Source organism: Apodemus sylvaticus, chromosome 23, assembly GCF_947179515.1.
Source record: "Apodemus sylvaticus chromosome 23, mApoSyl1.1, whole genome shotgun sequence".
NCBI classification, from domain to species: domain Eukaryota; kingdom Metazoa; phylum Chordata; class Mammalia; order Rodentia; family Muridae; genus Apodemus; species Apodemus sylvaticus.
In genome coordinates, this window is record NC_067494.1 from 49061544 (window position 1) to 49080252 (window position 18709).

The following is an 18709-nucleotide window of genomic DNA, read 5'->3' on the forward strand; positions in this document are numbered from 1 at the left end:
CAGCCCCAAGGCAGCTTCTCTGGGCCCTTCTCCCATAGTTCACACTCGACCTTGCCATTACGTGGGTTTCTTTGCTCTGCCATGGCTGCAAAATGTTTGTCCACAGAGGTATCAGGAAAACACTCAGGGTTCCTGGGGTTCCAGAGTGAACTGTTCGGAGAAAGCCCATCGGTCTGGCATTTGGAGGGTTGTGGAAACGAGAAGGGTGAGACGATCTCTTCATTCTTTAAATGCACCTTAGAGCACAACACTCGGCAGAGTGCAGAGGAACAGGGCAGACTCAGCCTCACGAGCAGAGGCCTGAATGTGCCAGGCACATCGCCATCCCAGCTCTGAGTACCAATGTACAGTCACGGCTTGACACGGTTCAACACATTTGGCCGTGTGGACTTCCATGCTCACGAGAACATGGAAGAAGATATACAGTTGCTCTCTCTCACCACAAGGTCTTCTGAAGCCACGGGCCTCTGTCAAGCCTCCAAGCTGATAGGGGCATGAGCACAGCAGCACCTCTCAGTAATGAGAGAAGCAATATGTCCAGCGTTGGCCCCAACGCCCACACAAAGACTCTGACCAACATGTCAGCCAGGATGCCTGAGCACGTGGCAGAACAAGAGTTACCCCCAGCAGCCAGCTACCTGGCCAGCTGCCTGAGCCTCGGGATCCTGCTCCCTTCATCCTGCAGACTTCTATCTGTGCAACCATAGGTCTGCCCAAGGATGAAGCCTCATGAGGGTGAGCATCTCCATCAGCTCTGAGGGCACAGTTGCCTTTACACCCAGAGCTTCCTCTGGCATGTGGTGGGATCATGGCATAATCATCGAATGGGTAAACTGGCAAGACACGAAGGACACACATCCTAAGCCATGTGGTAGCATACGGAGACGTTGTGTGAACCCCATGTCCTTTGCCTGCATGTAAGATCCCATCCATCATTCCTACTTTCTGTATCTTAGTTTTCTTGGGGGAACGGCTGTACCTTAGAAAATTACTGGGGGGACTATCCAGCTATTTTAACATGAGAAGGTATTTCTAGAATAATGCAGAAGATGAAATCCTGAAGCAGCTACCTCCTCAGACCCCTGGGAAGCACACAAGTCCTCCGATGGTTCTGCACAGCTCGGGCTTGTAGGAAGAGGTTTGCATGTAATGAAGACCACGATGTGCCCTTGTCATAGGGAAATATTCCAGAGAACAGACATAACTTTGGGTTCCATTGCTAAAGGAGAAGCTACTTCTGAAGAAAGTAGCGTTCACCTAGCATGAGGATGAGCAGGCATCCTCTGGAGACTGGGAGCAGGAACTGAGCTGAGACCCTCAGTCCTGCCAATAAATGGGGGTTTTAAAGAGGCCTGCAGCCCAAGGACCACAGCCAATGCAGATTCTAACAGGCAAGACACCAAAACTGACTAGGTGGGCCTTCTGGTTTAAAGGCTGTTACAGAATAAAACTTTTTTTTTATTGAATATAATCTTCATTACATTTTCAAATGGTAAAACTCTTCCCAGTTCCCCCCCCCAAAAAACCCCAACCCCTCCTCCCACCCCCTGCCTCTAAGTATATGCCCCTCTACCCAAACCAATCCTCCTTCCCCCTCCCCCTCCCCGACTTCCCTTTGTTGGAGCTTCTATTGAGCCTTCACTTGACCAAGGACCTCTCCTCCCACTAATGCCTGACAAGGCATTCCTCTGCCACACTTTTGGCTGGAACCATGTGTACCCCTTGGTTGGTGGCTTAGAGCCTGGGAGTCCTGAGGCGTCTGGGTGGCTAACGTCGTTGTTCTTCCCATGGGGCTGTAAACCCCTTCAGCTCCTCTGGACCATCCTCCAGCTCCTCCATTGGGGACCCCATGCCCAGAACAATAGTTGGTTGTTAGCATCTGCCTCTGTATTTGTAAGGCTCTGGCAGGGCCCCTCCGGAGACAACCATGGCACACTTCTTTTGGTACACGCTTCTTGTTGTCCATAGTAGTGTCGGGGCTTGGTGACTGTTTATAGAATGAATCCCCAGGTAGGGCAGTCTCTGGGTGGCCTTTACTTCAGTCTCTGATCCACACATTGTCTCCTTTATTGCTCCTGTGAGGATTTTGTTCCCTTTCCCAGAGGAACCAAAGCACCCTCACTTAAGTCCTCCTTTTCTTGAGCTTCCTGTGCTCTGTGAATTGTACCTTGTTTATTTTGAGCTTTTGAGCTAACATCCACTTATCAGTGAGTGCATACCATGTGTGTTCTTTTGTGACTGGGTTACCTCGCTCAGGATGGCACTTTCTAGTTCCATCCATTTGCCTAAGAATTTCATGAATTCATTGTTGTTAATAGCTGAATAGTATTCCATTGTGTATATATACCACAGTTTCTCTAGAATAAAATCCATTCCTCTAGAATAAAACTTTCAGTGGGGAGAGGCAACACACACGTCTACTTACAACAGATAGAGAACCTACCATAGACCATCCAGCGTACAGATACCACCAAAGCTCAACTTTGTGAACCAATGAGGTCATTTTTTTTATTGATTCTTTCTGTGAGTTTCCCACCATGCTCGCCAGTTGCGCTCATCTCCCTGTCTTCTCATATCTGCCCTTTACCCTTGTAAACCACCCCCACAATAAACAAACATAATAACAACAAAAACAATAAACAAAATAAACAAACAAAGCATAGGAAACATCTCATTGTGGAAGCTGTAGTATGTCTCAGTGTGACCCACAGTCTAGCCCTCTGTCTACATATCTTCACTCGCAAACATTCATTCAGTGCAATGAGCATTTCGTTTGGCTCAAGGTCTGGTTTCTGTGACACCATCAACATCAGATCCTCACTGAGATCCCTCCCAGGTATCCTGCTGTTGCATTGTGTTATGGAGATCCTACAGCTTTGGATCAGCAGAAATGTCCCTAGTGCCCCAACTGTTCAAGTGTAGATTTGGGGGCGGGCCAACTTAGAGCCTTGGATATGGGCCCAGTTGGGAGCTGAGCTGGTCAGCCCATCAGCTCTCCCTAGTCTGCACCACCAGGGCGAGCTCTCCAGCACGGCTCTGGCTAGGCCACCGAATGCCGGCCATTGGCAGGATGCAGGGTCAGCTCTTCTGTTCTCATACCACCGGGCTGGATCACCCATGCCTCCACCATCAGAGCCAGCTCCGCTGTGTTGCCAGGCATCAAGCTAAGAAGAACAAAGGACTGCCACTTGCTCTGCCCTTGAGTGATATAAGAACATCACCACCAACAAGGTGTCTCTTTTCCCATTACCAGGGGGATGAACCGATGAGTTTTATTGGGATCACTTATAGCAATGTGAGTGAGAGGTTACTCACAGGAGCAGAAATGACTCAAAGACAGCTGCATCACTGAAACCCGCCCAGCATGGGTGACGGCTCACAAGCTGGGAACCTGGAACATACGACAAATTTGGAGGGCGTCCTTTCCAGGTGTCTCACTTGGTCTAAACCTCTTCCAGACAGATCACTGGTTTCTGCTTCTTCCAGGAAACTGATCTGGTCTGAGAATCTTCTTTGCAATTTAGCTTCGCTCTGTCTGAGAGGGACTGTCAAGTTTTATTATGGATTATGATAGGGAGGAACATAATGAATCTAGTCAGTTTCATGGACTTCCTGAAGCTATTCTGAGTGGTTTGCCTTCCTGCTTAAGGAGCCTTCTTGCAAGATGGAATGTCTTAATCCAGACACTGTTCATAACATACAGGCGATGGTAACGTCACGAGTCCTCTGTGCCAAAGCATTGTGCAGCGACAGAGAAAGAAAACAAGTAATGCCACATCAGAGATGCTTAGGAACAGTTGCACACACCATCTCACGTGTGAGATACGGAGTTTTTATGCACACTCTCTGATCTTTCCAGGCCAGGCTGGTTCATGCATAGAAGAAGAAAAGGCTGACTTCCTGAATCTTGACTATTTGGAATCAAAGCAAATGTAAATTTATATCAAATTCTTTCACATGAACTCTAGGTCACACGATTCGTCTGTCTGTGTCAGAGAAGGTGGACTAAGATGGCTTCGGCCAGTGGCTTTGACACAGCAGCTTATGAGGTTGGTGAGGTTTATCTTTGATTTCTTTCAAAGAGCGGAGTGACGCCCTTCCGATTGTCACTTCCCATCAATGCTGTCTTCCCCATAACACTTGCCCTCTGTAAGGAAACTTTCCCTGCGTTACTTGGGATGGCTGCAGGCTGCAGAGGACTAGGGGAACTGGCCCTGAACCAGACTGCAGTGACAGAAGCCAGTCATGTGACAGGAGCATGGCAAGGATTGGATGACACACATTGGTGATGGCCAAGTGTGGATTTGGTGAACCTGGAGGTGTCCTTGTCACAGACTTCACTTTGACAGGCTCTCTGAGGGGTTAGATCATGCTTGAGTTCCAGGATTTCTACTCCTTTTCAGCCTCAGACATGAGCATGAAACATGAGCTCTCAACGCCTCACTGTTCCCATCTGCATAATGGGTTTCACAGTCATGGGGCCCGACACACAGTTTGGGAGGCAGAAAGCCTGCCCAATTCACGCTGAACACATGACATGAAAACCACTCATCAACATTGTGACCACAGTGTGTGTGTGTGTGTGTGTGTGTGTGTGACACCATGTCCAGTGATTCAGTTGTTCTGGGATTAAGCCCCAGTCAAAGATGTGCTGATTAAGAGCAGGCAAACAAGTCCCACTTTGAACATCTTAGTCAGCAGAAGCAACTAAGATACAGTTGTTTGTTATCACCTCAGGCCAAAGCGCAGTTTATCTTGGTGTTGACCCAAACAGGCCACAAACCAAGACAAATACTCTTTGATACAATCCGCCTCACTTGGGCCTTCTTCTGGTCATCCTGTGCTGAACAGGGAGAAACCTGAGAAATTGTCCAATGAGAAAAAAGTATGAAGAACGCTTTAGAAAGAGCAGGGACCTCTTTAGCCATCGCCTGAGTGTCTCCTGACGCAGGCATCTGCAGGGATTTTGGTGGGATAGTGATTGTTTCCAAGCCCAGGGAACAAAAGACCTAAACACGAACTGCAAGACCCTGGGTGCACACTCAGTGACTCCTGGCTCACCTCGGGGCCCATTCTGTGTACTGGACGCTTTCCTGGGCAGTGTACAGGTGCAGTCAGGGGACAACTTCCCTTGTAAGGAAAGTGTCCAGAGAATAAAAAGCCAGTGCTGTGGGATTGTAGAACCTAAGGGGCCAGAAACATCCAACTGGGCTTGTTAGCAATGAATATATAAGACATTGATATTTTGCATTTGCCTCATTCTGAAAAAGAAAAGAAAGAAGGGAGAAAGAGAGAAAGAAAGAAAAAAGAAAGAAAGAAGAAAGAGGAAGACAGGAAGAAAGAAAAAAGAAAGAAAGAAAGAAAGAAAGAGGAAGAGAAAGAAAGAAAGAAAAGAAAGAGGGAGAGAAAAAGAAAAACAGAGAGAAAGAAAGAAAAGAAACAAAGAAAAAGAGAGGGAGAGGAAAAGAGAAAGAGAAAAAAAGAGAGAGAAATAGAGAGAAAGAAAAAGAGAGAGAAAGAGAGAAAGAAAAAGAAACAAAGAAAGAAAAAAGAAAAAAGAAAGAGAGAGAAAGAGAAAGAAAGAAAGAAAGAAAGAAAGAAAGAAAGAAAGAAAGAAAGAAAAAGAGAGAAAGAAAGAAAGAAAGAAAGAAAGAAGACTACAGAAGAGCAAGTATTAGATCTTTGTCAGGTGACCATGCCCCCAGGTACTCCAGAAGCTGAGGCAGGGGAATGGTTTGAACTCAAGAGTTTGACATCAGCTTGGACAACACAGTAAGACCCTATCTCTAAAGGAAACAAAATAAACACCAAGAACTTGCTCTGTGTCTTCAGCTGAGATGGGACCTCTGCTGTTGGGTTAGGTGTGGTCAGAACAGGAGGCCTACACTTCACAAAGCAAAAGGACTCTGCAAGTCGCTAGTGTTTTATGAGCAGGTGAGAGGCTTTGCATGGGAAACCGTGCATCTGTGACTGAACGGTGAGGACCGGAGAGAGCATCCTTCAGGATCTAGTTCTGCTATGTGGACATGTGGGCACATGAAGGCCCCTCCCCACCCCAGCTCTGAGTGAGGACATTCACTGGTCAGAGTGTTTCTAGATGGAAACTGTAGAGTAGATGGCTCTGTGAGAAAGTCAGGAACTCGGGGAGAATTGTTCTCTGGTCCAGGGACTAGAGCCACCCATTGGGTCCTCAGCATTCCTCTGTTCTGAAGGAAAGTGACCCTGTGAAAGATGTCTACAGGGGAGGTCTATTGACAAGCCACCTCTTAGAAGGCTGTGATGGTTCCTGGGAATGTGCAGAGCAGCTAGTCCCTAGTTCTAAGGTATCTTCCTATTGCAGATCCAGGGTTAGGAAGAAACACGTTGGGAAGCTCCTCAGGTCCAGGCTGGAGCCAGTGAGCTAGCTGTCCTGCAGAGAGAGGAAGCTGACAGAGGAGAGGGTCCTAGGGCCCACAAAAGTGCCCTATTAGTTATAGGTAAGTGGTTGCTTAGCCACTGGCATCCTTGATTCCAGAAAGACAGTGCTGTTTTAGTAGATGGTAGATATATCTTGGTTGACTCTTTGAAGAAAACTAAATGTCAGGCTACCCTCAGGGTTCCCAGGCATGAACACACAGTGATGACTGAGTTCCCTCATAGCCGCTATGGCAAAAGTTCCATGTAGACACCAATCCAGGTGAAGGGCCAACACACCACCACAGAAAGCGATTGATGCAAAGGTAGCCTTGACTGTCTCTGATATGCCCCAATAGTAGAGGAAGCTTATTCTTATTTAAAGGCAGAATTTTCCCCGCTGGGGACTTGTGCCCTCAGACTTCAGTGCCTAGAGCTAGGGTCACATGTACTTGCTGCTGTGTTTGCAAATGCCAGCCCCCATGAAAGCCCCCGGAGACAGACAGACGCCATATTCAGGCTCCTGAACCCAGCCTAAGTTTGGGATCCAGTTGGTCTGAGAAGAACCCCCAGTGTTCCCGCATTCATGGGATATGTGCATGGCCAGGGGAGTCTGAGCTGGCAATGCTCGCCTCCTCGAACCCTGACTGTGTGAAGCTCTGAACGTAGTTTCCTTTACCCTCTTTCTCCCAACTCTTAGAAATGGAGTCAGGTCCTGGAAAGCCACACGCTGGTCGCTGGTGGTCTAAATGGCTGCCAGGCCCTTCACAACATGCAACAGTGACCCAGCCCTTGCCCAAAGAACACCTGAGATGTAAATGTAGAATTTACAGCCCGGTTCGTCCAGGCAACTTGCAACTTTCCTCAGGCTTCATCTTTGGAGCATGTCTGCCTTCCAAGGACACCAAACCCCATCCCCACCCCCATCTCTATCCTACCCCACCCCCACCTCTATCCTACCCCACCCCCACCCTCACGCCTCAGACTTGTGACAAGTCCTACTGCCAAGAAGGAGAAGATGACCACTGCTCAGTGCTTAGAAGAAATATGTCACTCACACATGCAAGCTCACATCTATGCATCATACACATAGACATAAGCATATGGAGACACAGGTACAGTGCATTTACCTGCATGCACAGACATACATGAAATCTTGTGCAATTACATTACACAGACAAGCTACACACATATATGTGCACTCTACATACACTTATTCACATATGCAGGTGCATCTCTCTCTCTCTCTCTCTCTCTCTCTCTCACACACACACACACACACACATACACACACACACACACACACACACACTAAAGGAGACATTGTTTTCCATGCTTTTCCTCTGTGACCTCTGTGATACCGACATGTTTAGATACCATGATGAACAAATCTGAGTAGAGGCCATTGTGTGTGTGTGTGGTGTGTGTGTGTGTGTGTGTGTGTGTGTACATAGTATATGGGCAACAAGGTTGTATTGAAATGTAGGAAAGACAGGTGGTCACTTGTATCCGGACTGGAGGTTACTGAGGTTACATTTATTTTTTCAAGGGCAATTGAGTAAGAGGTACTAGGGTTGCTGGGCCTGGTGTGGGGATAGGAGAGCAGCCTGGAGGGTGGGGGCCAAGAGAGTGAGTCAGAGTTATTGCTGCCATCCATATTCTGGCTGGTGACTGGGAGGACAGGGTGGGGAGTGGGGAAGGAAGGGAAATTGAGGGTCCCTCCCCCTCCGCCTGCTGTGATAAAGACAATGTCAAAGGAGAGGGTTCTCTGCCAAGGTGATGCCCGGACAGAGTGAGGTCACTGCCTTTGGGTGAGACTGGTTTCCTAACAGGAGGGAGGCAGGAAACAGCGGGGAGCTGACACTATGCCAGCACCAGGAAGGGAGGCGGTCAGGCCTGGACACTCCTGGCTGGCACTGAGTGTGCACAAGCTCACTGCACCTGCAAAGCCACGGGGTGCGCAGGGGTTGAGGGCACTTGTACTGCGGGGATCGTGCGAGAGGCTGCTGCAGAGCTGGGACCCAGGACTGTGGCTCAAAGCAGCTTCCTCTAGGGTGAAGACTGCTTGACCATTTCACACAAGGACGGTTTTCTTCTCTCCACAGTGGGAAGTTGCAGCCATTACTTTCAGCTGCCTGACTGTGGGAGCCCAGTCCTCTGGTTCCTTTAGGGTCCCTCACAGGTCAGAATGACTTCTAGCAGAATTCACAATTTGCCTTGTGCCTTCCGTTCTAGGGCCTTTCCCTACTTGGGGACTGGACCTCTCTGTGGCTAATACACTGGGGACAACTCACCTACGAAGATGTTGTGTACTTGAGCACTGGCCTCATCTGTCCTTGTCACTCCGCCCTAGAGTCTGTCACTGGGCCATTATGCGGTCAACCTTACCATTAGGATATTAAAAATGTTTGTCATTTCATTATTCCACACAAGCTGGGGGACCATTTTTCTAATTTTTATGAGAAGGACTGCTGGAACTTGGGTAGGGACGTCATAGCCCATAGGGTGGGTTAAGGAGGCTGTCGTCCCAATGCTAAAGCTTGCCTTCATAGGCACGAGTCCCATCTGTACCTCCTCCCTCAGTTTGTCCAGGGTCCTTCTATGCTGTTCAACAGAACTTTCCAAGTTTTGCATCTTACCTGTAGGTTTGCTTTTTTTTTCAGATTTCCCATTCTTGTGGTTCATAGTTTTTGTCACTATTAAAAAATACCTTTTCTTTTTTGCTTTTTATTTTACTTTTGAGATTATTATACAGTACAGTCCTTGTTTAACCTTTCCTTGCTCTCTTTCAAATTCATGTCTTCTTCTCATTGTCACATGTATATATATATATATATATATATATATATATATACACATATATATACATATATATATGTATATATATGAGTGTATATAATATATATGTATGTGTATATATTTTTTTCAAAATATAACCTGTCCAGTCTGTATAATGTTACCTGTATGTATGTTTTCAGAGCTGACCATCTAGCATTGGATAACCAGTTGTCCTGCTCCTCCCCAGGGAGGACTCTTTCTCCCACTCTCAGCATTTCTTAGTTGCCCGTGGTTCTTTGCGTAGGGTTGAAGCCTCCTGGGCTTTAGCCATCCAGTTTGGTACATCCATTGTTGTCCTCTTCCAGCTCACAGCTAGGTGGTCTTGTTGGTAAGACTGTGGGAGTGACATAATCTCACAGCAAACTCCCCGATCCTCAGACTTTTACCGTCTCTCCATGCCCTCTTCTACAGTGTCCGCCGAGCCTTAGGTGTGGGACTGTCTTGTGGGTGTAACCATTGGGACTGGGCTCATCCACTCTGCATTTTTGATTGGTTATGGTTTTCTGTAATAGTCTCCATCTGTTGCAGAGAGAAATTTCTTCACTTATCTGTGCGTATAAGGACAAATATTTAGAATGTAGTTGGGGATTGTGATGCTTTAGTAAGTGGGTAGTTGTAGGTTCTCCTCCAGGATCCGTGAATTCATTAGCCCTGGGTAGTGAGCTTGGCTAGATTTACAGAACAAAGCTGAATTTGCTTCTTGCTGAATGAGTCTTAACTCCAATAAGAGAGCTGCCAAGGCATGCACACTGCTACTACACCCTTAACTTTATTGTGCCATGGTGGTCACTGTACTGGCTGGTTTCGTGTGTCAACTTGACACAGGCTGGAGTTATCACAGAGAAAAGAGCTTCAGTTGAGGAAGTGCCTCCATGAGATCCAGCTGTGGGACATTTTCTCAGTGATCAAGTGGGCAGGGCCCCTTGTGGGTGGTGGCATCCCTGGGCTGGTAATCTTGGGTTCTATAAGAGAGCAGGCTGAGCAAGCCAGGGGAAACAAGCCAGTAAGAAACATCCCTCCATGGCCTCTGCATCAGCTCCTGCTTCCTGACCTGCTTGAGTTCCAGTCCTGACTTCCTTTGGTGATGAACAGCAATGTGGAAGTGTAAGCTGAATAAACCCTTTCCTCCCTAACTTGCTTCTTGGTCATGATGTTTGTTCAGGAATAGAAACCTCGACTGAGACAGTCACTGTTGTGGTTCATGGTCACCGTAGCAGGGTGGGACCATTGGTGGCCTTCCTCCTTTGGAAGCTTGCATGTACCTTCAGGTGCCCCGAGAGCTAGTCCCCAGGGAGGAGGCGTTCAGGTCAGTTCCAGATCAGGGGCCTCTGGTCCTGAGTCTGAAGGGTATGGTGTCTTCAACACTAGGGAACTTACCTTCTACCCCTGAGGAGAGCAACCGAGAGCAGTAGCAACAGCTGTTTTGAGGATCTCTTGGACAACACATGACCGCCGCCGCCGCCAAGTCAGATGAGGACTTTTCATGTCTAATTTTGGGGGGTTTTGTTAGATGGTTTTTGGCTCTTGGAGGGAGCATTATCACCTCAAATGGGAAAATTTCAAGTAAACCATCTATATATACCTATACACAAAATTATGAGTATTATAGGTTTTTATTTTAGATAAATAGGTAATAGTGTGTTTCCTTATGACTTTTCTCCCTACCCCAAACCCCACCCCATACTAGGAATTGAACTTAAGGTCTTACACGTGCCAGGCAAGCCAAGAACTGAACCTCTGTGCTGTGTTCTTAGGACTACACTCATAAAAATAGGGTTAGAGTTAGGATTTGGGTTAGGATTTAGGGTTAAGGTTAGGGTTAGGGGTTAGGGGTTAGGGTTAGGGGTTAGGATTAGGGGTTAGGGTTAGTAGGTTAGGGGGTTAAGGTTAGGGTTAGGGTGTTAGGGTTAGGGGGCTAGGGTGTTAGGTCAGGGTTAGGGTTAGGTGGTTAGGGGGTTAGGGTTAGGTAGTTAAGGGGTTAGGGTTAGTGGGTTAGGGTTAGGGTTAGGGTGTTAGGGTTAGGGTTAGTGAGTTAGGGGGTTAAGGTTAGGGCTAGGGATAGAGGGTTAGGGTTAGGGTTAGGGGTTTTGGCTTCTTGACATTTTTGAGACAGCATCTCTTGGTTTTCTACACAGGCTTTGAACTTAATTCTTTCTACCGCAGTCTCCCAAGTTAGCTGGTACACCACCAGACCCAGCTCACAGAGGAAACCTTTTAAAACGTAACATTTCTAACCATTGCTGCCCTTAGACACAGTTTTCTTTTCTGTGCTAGTCTTGCAGTGAACATCTTACCATGCTAGAAACATTTCTAAGGACTTTCCCAGCAGGTTTGTTTGTTTGTTTGTTTGTTTGTTTGTTTATACAGGATTTTTTTCCATTCGTTTAAAAACATTCATATGAAGCCCATTGGGCTTCAGTGTAGCATTTTCAAACAGAACTTGGTTTTGATTCTCCTTTCCTCTTCCCATCCCCCACCCCCTGCTCCCTCCCCTTCAGCACCCTCTTTCCTTGACTTCAAGTCAGGCGTTACAGTATCCATCCCCGTTCCTCAACACCTCTTTCCTCCTTCTCTTTGTAGTTGTGTAGCCAATATATCACAGCCACAGCTACTCCCACATATATACACATATGTAAACCCTAAAAACAAGGGTCCACACATGACAGTGATCACGATAGTTGTCTTTTTGAATTTTAAACTGGCTGGGTTTCTTACTGATTCTGAATAAAGGTGATGACAATGAGCTCGTGCTTGAATTTTCCCTGACTCCGAAGGATGTGCCTTTAAATTTCACATCAAGACAGCCTGACTTGACAAGATTCCAGATTTCTCAAAGGGGCCTAGGCTCTCCTAAGGGCCTTGCTGCTTCAGAACACTTCCCTCAGGTTTCCTTTATGTCTTTGACATTGTATTAGGACAACTTTAAGCACATCCAAAATAGAGAATATAAGTCTACGGTTTGAAAGATGTGCCCTTTCAAAATCCATGTGAAGTCTAATCCCCTAATACAACAGAGTTGAAATGTGGGGTTCTGTAGGAGGATATTAGATCCTGTGACTTTATGCACAAAGGAGTGTCTTTTAAAGGGACTTGTAGGAAGTAGCAGGTCTGGAATCTCCTCAGAGTCAGGCTGTCTTGTGAAATTAATTTGTTTATGAGTAGATTTTACTCCCTAGCACCTTTATACATGTACACAGTGTAATTTGTCCTGTCTTGCAATTTATCCGCACCCATTTACCTCCACTAGGTGTGTGTGTGTGTGTGTGTGTGTGTGTGTGTGTTTGTGTGTGTGTGTGTGAGAAAAAGAGAGAGAGAGAGAGAGAGAGAGAGAGAGAGAGAGAGAGAGGGAGAGAGAGGGAGAGAGGGGGAGAGAGGGGGAGAGAGAGAGAGAGAGAGAGAGGGAGAGAGAGGGAGAGAGGGGGAGAGAGGGGGAGAGAGAGAGAGAGAGAGGGAGAGAGAGGGAGAGAGAAATAGATAGAGAGGGAGGGAGAGGGAGAGGGAGAAGGGGAGAGGGAGGGAGGGAAGGAGAGGGAGAGAGGGAGGGAGGGAGAGAGAGGGAGAGGAGAGAGAGGGAGAGGGAGAGGAAGAGAGGGAGAGGGGGAGAAAGAGAAGGAGAGGGAGAGAGAGAGGGAGAGGGAGGGAGAGGGAAAGAGAGAGGGAGGGAGGGAGAGAGAGAGAGGAGAGAGGGAGGGAGAGGGAGGGAGAGGGAAGGAAGGAGGGAGGGAGGGAGAGAGAGAGGGAGAGGGAGGGAAGGAGGGAGAGAGACAGACAGACAGAGAGAGGAGAGAGAGAGAGAGAGAGAGAGAGAGAGAGAGAGAGAGAGAGAGAGAGAGAGAGGTGGTTTCCTCAGAGCCATCTATGTGATTTTGAGTTTGAACTGACCGTCAATAAGCCTGGTGAGCTCAGCAGTAGCTTCACGGTTGGGTACCATTCCTCTTTTCCAGGAATATGTTGGTTGCCAACAGATTGTTAGTGTGTGGGAGGGGCCCCATGTTTTCCTTCTGCCTTCCTAGTTGACCACTGGGGCAATTGAATTCTGTGGACTCATTTCTAGTATGCACAACTGCTGTGAATTTGTGGAACATGTCCATGTCCTGCTCAAAAGATGGCCTTTCACGTCCTTCCAACATCCTGCAGCTCTTACATTCTTCACACTCCCTTTTCCATGATGCCTCCAAGGACACAGGAAGGCAGTGCCCTCAATGGCCCTTTATGGTCTAACTTTGTGTGCAGCCACGGGTCTCTGTTCACTGCCAGGAGAGGCCTCTATATTTAAAGCTGAGGGTAGCCCTTATCTGTGGCTATAAACATAGATATTTAGGTTTGATTCTGTGCCAACTAGATTATGTAGCCATACTAGATATACCCCCACGAAAGTCATCAGCTAGAAACAGAATAGGGGACATTTTACATTAAAATCATGGAAGGTCTTTTTCTCCACGTCTTTCCAACCCTATGCTATATAGTTTGAGCTACTGTGGGGGTTACTATGTTGTTGTCTCTAAAAAGGTTGTCACCTTGGTGTCATGTGACTATCATAGTATTTGAGAGAAGAGTTGGTATTGACTACTGGAGGGTAAAATATGGCTACCCTAGCCTCAGCAGCTCCTTCAGGGACTCAGGTGCATGTCCCGAGGCATTTGTGGGTGCTTGAATCGTAAGCACAAGTGGACTTAAGAGAAGTGGATGAGCTGGGATGCTAACAGCCTCTGTGAAGCCTTCTAGAAACCTAGAGGACGGTGGATGGGCCGAGGTTCACATTTGGCTACTTTGGAGGCATCATAAAAATGCTCTTATCCAAACTGGTTGGCACGGAAGCATTCCTCACCGAGAGGTAATGAGGGGAAGTGGAAAAGATTAGGAAGAGTCAGCAAGGACGCGGTGGTGGGGCCTCTTTCAGACAAGTGTGTAGCTTCCCTCTATATGTCTACACACAAGCAGGCGGGAGTTTATTAAACCAGGGAAGGGCGTGAAAATGGTGCCCCATACATTCTATTGACAAACCGAGATGGGAGCAGAGAGAGGCTACAAGGAGGGGCAGACACAGGCCTGCAACCTCCAAAAAAGCAAAAGCTCTTTTTACAAAGGGCATGTAGCAGTCACAGATACTTAAGTTACATTTTAATCTATGTAAAAAAAAAATCTGTGTGCAAGATGAATGCAATGATGGCCACCGGTACCAACTGTGGTTATGACAGGGTAGAGCCTCTATGGCTTTTCCTTACTTTTTGGCAAGAGCACTTAGCATGCAAACCAAGCACTCCAGCACTAAGCATGCAAAGTAAGCACTCCACCACTAAGCCCTAGTCCAGCCCTGACTTCCCTTACCTGTTTAAAATATTAAAGCATGACCATAATTCTTACATGAAAATGTTCTTTCCTAATTACTTGTGAGGGGAAAAAAAGCAATAAGAAAATAAATACGTGCAGGAACAGTTCACGAGCTGCTTGACCCAGCTTGCACCTTTGACGGGGATAATAGGCAGGAAGAGCGCTGAGGAGGCAGCCAGGCTGGCAGGCTCAACAGTCAGGGGTAGGACTCAGGAACGCCCAGAATGCCTGCCGGGGTGGATCCACACGGTGCAGTGCTTAGTTACTGGGTTACTGGGATCGAGAGGAGACACCTCACAGCTTTCTTTCCAGTGATTTAGGGACAAGTATGGCTGAACGAGCCCTGAGGCGCTGTGGCTTCCATTAAGTGGTCCCCCCTTTCAGAATGTCACCTCTGCTTCTCTTGCATGTTGTTCCTGGCTTGGAAAAGAGGGACAGAGCTCGTCTGAAAGAAATAAAAACAAAATTATTCTTCTAGAGAAATAGCCTCCCAGTTCCCTTTGGCCATGTACCCGGTTTCTAAATCCCATCATTTCCAGCTAATGTAGTTCTCACAAGGTGAAGCTTTGGTGTATCACTGAGGTCTCTATCTAGGTCTTCCTGTTTTTTTTTCCCCCTTAAATCTCATTTTCTTTAGATGATTACCTTTTTAGTGTTGAGGGCAACTGTGAGAACTTAACAAACTTAAGGATCCTTACTCCAGTTGACAAAAATATTTGCTTATTTATTTATTTCATCAATGGGCTCAATAGAATTAGGAAAAAAAACATAATTTTTTTTTAGGTGTTAGTACTTAGTGGACAATATAAAGCCAGAGAAATTATGGGTACTGCTATGGCGAATAATATGCAGCATTGTGTTTTGGTCTCTTTTCCAAATAACACATTTGTGAGGGACCTGATCAGCTTTGTGCAAGGTCAAGGTCGCATTTGGAGTCCTCAACAAGACTGCCGGCTAAACAGTTGAAACCATCTGGGCTCCACCGATACACACGTGAACAGTCCTGAGACATCACATTCACTTCTGAAGATGTGTAAGGCCCAGAGCGGGAACCACATAGTTGTTCTAGGGAAGAGCCCTGTGTTCCATAGGACATCGTGTTTAATGTAACCAACCACAGATGTTGACTTTTCCTTATCTTAGTCTATACACTGTAGGCTTTAGGCAAAGTGGGTGCTGTAGAATTCAGAAGGTCTCCCTTCTTTCCCAGCCCTGTTCAGTTTTCAAATGTCACCCAAAACCCAACCAGCCAACAAGTAACAACAGAAAACAACCTGTCACGTGAGCAAGAGCCAGAAAGAAATCCCAGCACAAAATGCAGCAATTAGGTGTTGATCTGAGTTTCTGATCAACCAGGCTCTCCCCTAAAGTTTCTCACAGTCCTGGTTGACAGGACAGAGTCTCCACTTGGCTCCTGTCCTGACCATACACTGTGGTGTCTCCACATGCCTCATGCACACGGCATCTCTCAGTCCTGTCACTGGCACACTCTCCTTCCTGGCCTTCCTTGTACATATTCGTGACCCCTTGGAATTAAGTAACATGTTCCATGAGGAGTTAGCCAGGTCACTTTGTGAGGTCCAGATAAAGCCCCGGGGTCAATTCAAAGCAAGAGCTGCAATCACATGGCCTCTGAAGCTAACAATCTACCTGATACTGGGCCACAAGAAGGCCAGATGGATCTCCGGTTTTGGCAACAGCCTTCATGGTCTTTGAAGCTCAGGGTGAACTACTTGCAATTGTAACATGAACCAGTTTTCAGTCCAGAAAACCACATCCTTCTTACGTACTCTTCAAAATGAAGAGGAAAGGGGAAAAAAAAACCCACTGATAACAAACACATAGTCCAATCCATGAGGTAGCTCTTCTGAGACAGGAATAGTCACAGAACGAATTGAGGGTACCTGTCCTTCCGGGGTGGCCAATGGCTTCACACCACACCCCTAGCCTTGGGAAACTATGACATGTCTCTATAAAACCTAAGTTGAGAAAGACTGGGTCACAATCATTGACAAAACATTGAGAGTGGCATTAAGATGAAATCAGAGAGAGAAGACTAAGCAAGCGTCAATGTGGAGAAAAAAACTGCAGACATAGCTGTGCCTTGGCACAGTGTGCATGTGATCATGTATGCATACATAGGTATGAGTGTGCCAATGTGTGTTCCTGCAGGCAGGCTACATGAACGCCGGCGAACATGCTCATAAGTATGCATTTCCCTTGAGGCAGACTCTTTGGTCCTCTCTCGGAGAGGCTGATGTAATCATTCTGACTGACCAGCCTGGTTAACATGGTGTTCTCTGTGCACAGGTTGTGAATGTTTATGGTGTTCATGCCCCTTCAACCACCCCTCAAAATTTGCACTATCTTGTGAATCCTGGGGTTCACATTGCCGGTCTACATTCAGTTTTTGGCTGCCATTATGACAGTGTAGAATATAAATTAGAGCCTGGGTTATCAGACATTATGGCCATACATGTTGGGTGTCTGATAATAAAAATTAATCTGCTAACTGACTTCTGATTTGCTCCTTTATTCAATACTTTGCCTTTCTCTGCTTAACCACATGGGAAGATAGCTCAGCAAGGCAGGGGACTGGACTGCTAATGTGACCCTAGGACCACGGGGAGACACCTGCGCTCTGGAAGGGAGCTGACCTGGGTAAAAACTATGTGTTAGAGACACTTGGCTCTCTTTTTGTAGGTGACATTAATCTGACCAGGCTGACCAGAGGATGCCAGAAGTTCCTGTAGTCACAGCCTGAGACAAAAGCTATCTAATCGTTCATCCAGTAAATTCCAGAGTGAAGGCCTAGTTATTCAGGAGTTCCTACCTGGACCAAGGCGACGGCACTTGCTTTAGTGTGATCTTTCCTGCTCTTGCACCAACTGCCCTTCATGCAAGCAGCCCGATTCAGTGTTTTATGGAGGAACACCTGCTGCCCAGATCCCAGGGAGCCCCGTTAGAAAGGAGACGAGTTGACCATTGGGAATTACACGTTATCTAAAGTGGGAGTTCTGTGCTCTCTCTCACAGGTTTCAGACTACCAATTGCCTGGCAGATAGGCAGATACAACTCTACATTCCAGCTCAATGATAAATTCATGCCTGCGTTTTGGGGGGTCAAGGTGGGAATGGAGCTGTTCTTGACACACAGACACTGGAACCTCCTGTGGACTGGGGGTTTTGGCACATGTGTACTTAGAGCATGCATTCATACATGCGTGCGTGCGTGCGTGCGTGCGTGCACAGCTTGTCTGGGTCTGTACTTCCCCCTGCACCCACATAGCTGCACACACACACACACACACACACACCTATGCACCCATTATTCATGACTGGCTCAGGTAGGGGAAGAATTGGACGAGAAAGCCCCACATACACAGTCCATCTTTCCTCCCAACCAAGGCAGATACCCAAAGGGAACTTCTAATTTCATGGGTCACTAGTTTTCTAGAGAAGATTTGCTATTGCTGTGTCAAATTTATAGTCTTGTTAAAGACTCCTTTTCCTGAGAACTGTCATTCATTATCAAAGAGGAAGGGGAGCGATGCCCCTCGTGGCTCACACTGCACCTGGAAGTGCAGGGACAGTCAGTCATTAACAGTGACAAGGCAGCTGTCTGTGGGCCCAGCTCTGCTCAGCCAAGCAAACCCAGGAGACCTGGGGGTTGAGCCCCGTGAGGAAGCTGAGGTTGTCCCCTTTCAGTGATGTCCACTGCAGGTTCACCCGAAGCTCAAGGTGGGACAGTGACACTCAGCTCCTGCTGATCATGGAAGCAGCATTTTGAGTTGATGCACAAACTCTGCTACTGTCCATTGCGTGTTGGTTGGGCTGGGAATAAAATAGAGTTTCTGTCATCGTTTCCTCCCGGAAATCTGATCGGAGGTTAAGTTGGTAAGTTTATGTGAAGTGCTTAGGGAGCACCTGGCAAGAGATAAGCAGATAGGAGAGAGGCATATGGTCCATTGACACAGCTGCCTCCACAAAATACTGAGGAACTGCATGGGTGGGGGGGCACCTCTGAGGCTCAGGATCCCCAGGTCCTTCCCAGCTCTCCAGAATGGGGGGATGCACAGGGAGGGCGGGCACTCAGCACCACAGCTCAGTTTTGGATTTAGAATATTCCAAAATTGCTCCAAGAGAGT

General features: G+C 47.2%; 1 pseudogene; it reads right to left on the bottom strand.

The window, feature by feature from the left end:
* Positions 1–3142: 3142 nt before the first annotated feature.
* On the bottom strand, positions 3143–3258 carry LOC127674304 (uncharacterized; annotated as a pseudogene).
* Positions 3259–18709: the final 15451 nt, after the last annotated feature.